The 8,078-nt window shown below is 37.2% G+C and overlaps 1 long non-coding RNA gene across 1 annotated transcript; it reads right to left on the bottom strand.

Moving 5' to 3' along the window:
- Positions 1–1,472: 1,472 nt before the first annotated feature.
- On the bottom strand, positions 1,473–7,058 carry LOC131538559 (uncharacterized). The gene is made up of 3 exons (XR_009270596.1): positions 6,870–7,058; positions 2,926–3,061; positions 1,473–1,676 (listed from the first exon to the last, which is right to left on the bottom strand). It is a non-coding gene; the product is annotated as an uncharacterized LOC131538559 (long non-coding RNA).
- Between the last annotated feature and the right edge of the window lie 1,020 nt (positions 7,059–8,078).

Below are 8,078 nucleotides of genomic sequence, written 5' to 3'. Positions count from 1 at the left end.
AATGCATATTTATCTTTGATTGTTAAGACACATGAGTATGCTAAATTTTGCAATTGTGTACATAGTCAAGATTCATTTATAATATATACTTATTTAAACAAAGACAAACTTATACTGGTGCTGGAATGTAGCTGCTTATTTAATTTAAATGCACATTTTGCAGTTTTTGTCAAATCTGTGTTGTTAACCTCGTCCATAAAAAATTCAATTCATCAGCTGAAGTCAACATGCATCCTTCTTCAGTAAATTAAATGTAATTGAATTGCACTGTGTGGATGACAAGCCCCGCTCAGATCCAGATTTACATGATGATTGGTCATGCCTGTCTGCAATGACCTCTGGCCCCAGGAAGCATATAAAACAGCAGGATGTTTGGACAGGGCAGATTCATAACAGCTCGACGAATGTTTAGCCAATATCTTTCATTCCAGCCAACCAGACTAATCAGAGAAATGTGGTGTTGTCCCACGTTAATTCACCCAGTATGCAAAGGAATAATGCATGCCGCCCTATTCTTTCTTGTAAAAACATAGTCACGATTTGAGTGCATTGTTATTGATTGTGCAATCCTAGCAGGTCTAGGTTGGAGGAAATTTATAGCTGTAATACAATTCAATTTTCAGATGAGGCTATCATGTGATTAGTTAAACGTTAGAGCGCTTTCAGTGGGAGTCACTTCCTAAAGCGCTGACTTCTTATAGTCAGATTTTCTTCAGGGAGTGTTTATTGAATAATGATAGAGGAAACTGAAACCATAATGACTCAGAGAGTGGAAAATAAGTCTAAAATATTTGTAAGCAGAGCATCTGGCAACATTGTCCAGAGGCAGAATTTGCTCTGCTCAGCAGCTACTTGTAAAATTAGCATCACAAAGTCCTGCATGACAATCTGAAACAATAAAATGTCATGCTTTCTGCAAAAAACATAATCTGAAATAACATGCTACTGATTCGTACTAACAGTAGAAAACAGTTTTGCCAGGTATGAGAATATTTGTATAAATTCTATTACTTTGCATTAAAGGACGGGTAGGTTTAGGGGTGGTCCTTCATACGAATTCCTACGAATTAGCCACCACTTAAATTCCGTACGATTTAAAAAAAACCAAAAAAAAACCCCATGTACAAGTGAGGTTGTATGAATTAGCCTTGTAAATTATGTACATATTGGTCGTGAGATAGCGTTGGATCTATCGCACATTAAAATCATCACATTCATAATGTTGGTTATTTTATTCAGAATGAATGAAATAAAAAAAAAAAAAAAAAATCAATAAATGAAATACTTTTACAATTATGGTAAAATGTATCTATTTTGTGAGAGATCCTTTGTTTGGAACAACGGTCAATTATACAGTTTAGTTTCATAACTCAAAAACATTTGTCCATAGAATGTCACAATTTACATTGAATCAGATCACAGTGATCACAGATTCAAACATTCCATATGAGATCTGACAATATCTGCTTTTCATCTGTACGTCTCTTGGTGTATTTCCCAATTAAATGAATACACCGCTGGACTAGGTGAACTTCAGGCCACCGTACAATGCTGTCTTGACCTGGTCGTCCCTCAGGAGAACCAGAGGCAGCCAACATCCTGCACTGGATTCTTAACCACAGGTGAGTGAGCTTGGTAGGTGTCAAGGGGACGTTGGGACAGGTTTTAGTAGCTATCTGGGGGATAGTTTGGGTGTAGTAAGTTTCATTAAGGTCACAAAGGGTGGCTGCATGAATACAAAATGTGGGTTCTGAGGTATATCAATTATTCCACAAGGGACGGTTCTCCCTCCCTCAGAGCCACACAAGGTCCCAAGGATTGAATAATGTCACATCATGCATCTGCATTCAATGGCTGGAGAGGTAACTGATATGCTTTGTCCTTTGACCTCAACAGAAAGGCCAACATTCGTCACGCAGGAATGGGCTTCTGGAACATCTGTCAGAAGGCAGGTAGTCACTAGGGCAAACTGGGTCGGCGCTCCCGCCCATGATGAATGGATGCTAATGGAAACTGACTCAAGAGCCAAGAGACGGCTTGACCCTTAGTTAGCCTACATCTATGAATTTACTATGAATGTCAAAAGCCTTTCACGTGTTCTGAATTCTTGGTTAAATAGAATCTCAACTGTGTTTTGAAACATGATTTTGACTTTCAGTCAGCTTTGGAGACCATGTTGTAGTTTCTATGTCTTAATTGATTTTCTTTTACAATCTGCTGATTCATGCACAGTTGATTTCAGACTTTCGAACTTTAAAATGTCTATTTGATGGAAATTATGCTAATTTGGGTGGTGGGAGTTTGAATTCGGCCTTATGCAGGAGTTAAATGGGGATTTTGGAGGTGGATAGATGATCTTGGTGGCCATGGCAAAATCTGAGAATATTTACATGGAGCCAACATCCCAAAAAGCACTCAAAAATAATGTTTAAACCCTTTTGTGGCAGTACTATATAGCTATATTTCCAAGAAATGAGAAACAAATCACCTGGTTTACTATAAAGGTTTTGTTTGCTTAAGCTGGACTGAAAGATCTATTAGAAATCAAAGTTGAATCAGATGTTCGAAGTTCAATTCACTGATCATAGCAGTTCTAGATTGTTCTAGATCATAGCAGTTCTATGGTTGCTACCAATTTTTATTGTATGAATTCTATCTGCATGAAATTCTTCAAAATATTAATTATTTTGTTCTCAGACAAAAGAAAGCCATTCAGTTTGGAATGGTAGGAACGAGAGTAAACTATTAATTTAACAAAAGCAGTCCCAGGTTTGAAGTTTTTTGGAAGGAGCACATTTCGTTGCATTTCAAATTTCGCTTGATTAGTTTCATTCCGTATCTGTTCTGACATCACCAATTTAAATCTATTTGTTACTGTGAACAAGAGTAGGCTACTCAGTTGACCAGATGAGTATTCTTCATTACCTTATTTCCCTTGAGGTCGAGAAGGTCACCCTTGAGACTGCCACTCCAGTTGAGACGGACAGCTGACCTATGACCTCTCCAAAGGCTCAATAGGAGAATCATGACCATTCACAGCGGTCAACTCTGATGTGATTTCCTAAAAGAGAAAGACTACAAGATCTATCGACACCAGCTGCATAGATGGAAGAACTGAGTATTGAGCCACTCATTTAAAAAGGTGGCCACAATTGCATTCAATAGGTTTTCCATTAACACAAGCAAATTAAAATACCTCTGGTGTGTCCTTTTCAGCTTTTCAAGATACTATAATCCTGCAATGGCAATTAAAATACTGTACATGTAAAAAGTTAAGCCACCACAGTGTCCTAAAGAGATTACATTACATTTTTCATGTAATTTATCGTGGATAGTATTATACATGTCATTGACCCAAGAACTTAGCTGAAGTCTCAACATTCAAATCGGACTGTTTGACAGGAATGTGTTTCCAGGACCCAAAACCATATGAATCCAAGAACATGTCCTGCTTGGCAAAACCACAGTAGGCCTGTCCAACTGAATGGTATAAGAGGAGTAATTTTGATGGATGAATCCTTGAAGGGAATGTTGAACCTGGTGCACCATGCTCCTAACAGGTCTAATTTATCATGCTTGTTTCAGAGCTATCTACATTGAAGAAGGTCTGTGACAGTCATCAGAATGTATAGAGACTAAGCCATGACCCCTTCAAGAAATGTCAAGCAAGTTGGTGAAAACCTGAGTTTGAGGGTAGCTTTGTTTTTTGTTTTTACGGTTTAAAAATGTTCACTTTCTCTGTCTCCACCTTGTGCGTCTACATACACACATTCTTTCTAAGGTGTTTGCATGGTATGCTCATCTGTTTTCACTTGCTGTAGGTTCCACCTGTCTACCAGCGAGTCAAACAATACCGTGTCGATGGACCGACCCCTCTTTTTTCTGTCCAGTCTGATTTCCTTTCAGGTGAGGCTGTTGGATCTGGTCCAAGAGATACTCAGAGAACAGACAGACCATGAAGAAGGTGATTGTTTACAGGCGTTCTGGAGGCACCAGGGCAAAGAGCATGTTCTGCAGTATTTCACATTGATTAGTACATGGTGCTGTGCTTTGTAAAGTTATATACCACCAAATCATTCTCATTCTCAAGCATCGGTTCAGATACAGGGAGTGTAAGCTAGGGACAAAAGAAAACTGGTAATTGGTAAAAGTTCACATTCTCTGTATAATCATTTACTCACCCTTGTGTCGTTCTAAATCTGTATGACTTTCTTACTACTAAAAATTGTGGGTGAACTCTTCTTTTAGTGACAGAATGCAAATGTGAATCTGTACATGAAATATCTCGTTTTATATGAATTGCATAATGATCCATGTCCAATAAAGATTCAAAACTCGTTAATTTGTTGACAGGAAGAGAGAGACGCTCTTTCTTCTCTGTCACTCACTCCAGTGGATTTCCATGTTCCTAATTTGCATAACTCTTTTAGTAGATAATTATATCTTGAGATGTCCCACAGATGTGTCTGCTGTGAATGAGGCTTCTTCAGAGCTGGTGAGTGAGAGGAAGAGGAAAAGTGCCAATGACTATAAAAAAAAAATGAAGGGAGACTATTGTCCCTTACATGTTCACATGTTGTCAAGTATGCTGCGTTGTGCTATGTAGGTCTTCAGCATCTGTCTCACTATTCTCTCTCTTACTCATTGACTCATTGACAGTTCTATCAAATGCTAAACATTTCACTTTGCATTTTTGTTTGCTGTTAATAGAGCTTATAGGATTGTAACAGAAACAAGTGTGATATACATCTAGGCAACTAATTCAGTGATATCTGGCAGAATACACACATTTTCTGACTGCTGTTCCAAAACAAAAAACAAAAACAAAAAAAAGATACAAAAAAAAAGATACTAAAAACTAAAAAGATACAACTAAACAACAACAACAAAAAAAGAAAAGAAAACAATACCCTTACTCTAGTAAAAACTAAAATATTTAGGTGTTTATATAAATTGAATTCATGCTAAAGAACAAAAGACATACAGAATACACCCACGTTGTCTTGCAGCCCAAATCAAGCCATGAATCAAAATAGCAGCGCTCTTTAAAGTGCAGGAAATGTGATCTGTCCAGGGGATCTTTCCATGAGCGTATTCTTTATTAGGGTAAAGTACCAAAATGCAAGGGATATTAACTTTAATGCAAGTCTGAATTGATTTAAAATCCAGTGATTATTTAATCATGAGAGCAAGACTTTGGCTGTCAGCTTTATGAAATATGTCAGTATTAAAATTAGCTGCAGGGGCAAAATTAATTTATCCATATTTTTTGCTCAAATAACCGCTCCCACTGCGCACTAGGAGAATGAAGTTATTAAATATAGTGAGTGACTATCATACATACATTTTATGGAAATAGATGGGTTTTGTCTTCTACTGGTAAAACAATTCAAGATGGATTCACAGCACTTCACAATAACTCAGTTTGGCTACAATCAGACTGGATTACTGCGTAGAGAGAAAATAAGATGTAACGGGTCAGCCAATGTACATATTTGACAGATTTGGTCAATTTTAGACGTGCTCTGCTGTCTGAACCTCACAACAAGCTGCCTTAAGACAAAACAAAGGTTTTGTTAGTAGTAAAATGCCTGTATCAGTAAAACAGTTACATGGTTTTGTGCTTCAGAAGAGCCATTTTTTTGCATGATCACATTCTACCCTTATGAAAAATGAGTTTGTATGTGCACTTGTAATCTAAATCTAAACTGTATATGCAAGTATATACACTGTAAAAAAAAACTTCTGCAATTAGTTACATCAACTTAAAATGTGTTCAGATAACTTGAATATCCAACTTAAACGACAGTTAACTAAACTTATAATTTCATAAGTTAATGGAGCAGGATCATTTTCAGCTATTAAAACCTTATGTTTTACTCTTTTCTTTGCATAAAGATATCATATGGCTTCAGAAGACATAGAATGCAACACGACTTGTTTGTAATGCTTTTATACGGCCAGTTTTTGCAAAAAATACCTGTGACTGTATTTATATTTGCCTGTTACGTGTTTTATATGGTTCAGAAGTGGGTAGGTTTAGGGTAGGGGTGGAGTTAGGTGCTCCAATGAAAGTATAAATTGATATAAAATTATTTCTATTTTTTAACAAATGCACGCAAACCATTAAATTAAGACAAACAACTGAAAACATGAAAAATTATGCTAAAGGGGTACCGTGAGCATCAAAAAGCGACGCCAAGGGGTCCAGACCAAGCATCAATATGTGACGAGCTGGGAGTGAGAACGTGTTGAGGTTTAATTTATGTTAAGGTACTATACAGGTGCATCTCAAAAGTCGAATATTGTGAAAAAGTTATTTTATTTTATGTAACTTATTTCAAAAAGTGAAACTTTCATATATTCTACATTCATTACATGTAAAGTAATGTTTTTTTTCATGAAAGTCAAGAATCCAGTATCTCAAAGTATTAGAATATTTAGATTTGAATTTCATTAAATGACCAACCCTACACTATTAATTCTGGGTATTTCTTGTTCTTTGAAGCCACAATAATGGGGAAGACTGCTGACTTGGCAGTGGTCCAGAAGACAATCATTGACACTCACCACAAAGAGGGTAAGTCACAGAAGGTCATTACTGAAAGGGGTGGCTGTTCACAGAGTGCTGTATCAAAGCATATTAAAGTCAAAGTTGACTAGAAGGAAGAAATTGACTAGGAAAAGGTACACAAGCAACAGGGATGACCGCAAGCTTGAGAATACTGTCAAGCAAAGCCGATTCAAACACTTGGGAGAGCTTTACCAGGAGTGGACTGAAGCTGGAGCCAGTGCATCAAGAGTCACCATGATCAGAAGTCTTCAGGAAAAGGGCTACTGAAACGGAAACAACGTCAGAAGTATCTTACCTGGGCTAAGGAGAAAAAGAACTGGACTGTTGCTCAATGGTCCAAAGTCCTCTTTTCAGATAAAAGTCCATTTTGCATTTCATTTGGAAATCAAGGTGTCACGGAATGCTCACACAAAAAGATCTATTTGCAGTTTTATTTTCAGAGTCCAAAAAAACATAATCCACATGAGCAAAAATAGGAAACCAAGACAGCAACACAGGAACAGAATGCAATACTGACACAACTAAAGACAACATGAACAAGGTATATATATATAGGGTGAGGCTAATGAGTCAATAATAAACAGCTGGCAGTAATGAACCAATAATGAGTGCAAAGGGTGATGGGAAACGCAGTCCAGAACACACAAACAATGACTCAAAGAGAGTGCCCTCTGGTGGCTAAGCTGGGCACTCCAACAACTGACTGTGATACAAGGTCTGGAGTCTGGATGAAGGCACGGAGAGGCACAGAATCCAAGCTGCTTGAAGTCCAGTGTGAAGTTTCTGAAGTAAGTGATGATTTGGGGTGCTGTGACGTCTGCTGGTATTGGTCCATTGTGTTTTATCAAGTCCAAAGTCAATGCAGCCGTCTACCAGGAGATTTTGGAGCACTTTATGCTTCCATCTGCTGACAAACGTTATGGAGATACTGATTTCCTTTTCCAGCAGGACTTTAGCACCTGCCCACAGTGCCAAAACCACTTCCAAGTGGCTTAATATGACCATGATATTACTGTGTTTGATTGGCCAGCCAACATGCCTGACCTGAACCCCATATAGTCTATGGGATATTTTCAAGAGAAAGATGAGAAACAGTTGATCCAACAATACAGACAGGCCACAGGCTGATCGCTTCCATGCCACTCCTCACTGATGCTGTCATTTGTGCTAAAGGAGTCCCGACCAAGTATTAAGTGCATAAATGAACATACCTTAAAGAACTTACACTTTTCTGTTTTGCAAATCCTTTTTTTGATTGATCTTAGGAAATATTCAAATATTTTTATATTTGACTTTCATGAGCTGTAAGCTCTAATCATCAAAATTAAAGCAAAAAAAAAAAAAAAAAAACTTTTGAAATGTTTTACTTTACATGTAATGAATGTAGAATATATGAAAGTTTCACTTTTTGAAATAAGTTACAAAAAAAATGAACTTTTTCACAACATTACATAGTTCACAACATAGTTTCACTAATTTTTTGAGATGCACCTGTATTTTAAAT

Source organism: Onychostoma macrolepis, chromosome 04 (assembly GCF_012432095.1).
Source record: "Onychostoma macrolepis isolate SWU-2019 chromosome 04, ASM1243209v1, whole genome shotgun sequence".
NCBI lineage: Eukaryota > Metazoa > Chordata > Actinopteri > Cypriniformes > Cyprinidae > Onychostoma > Onychostoma macrolepis.
Note: the sequence above shows the minus strand (reverse complement) of the source record. Positions and strands in the feature narration are given on the sequence as shown.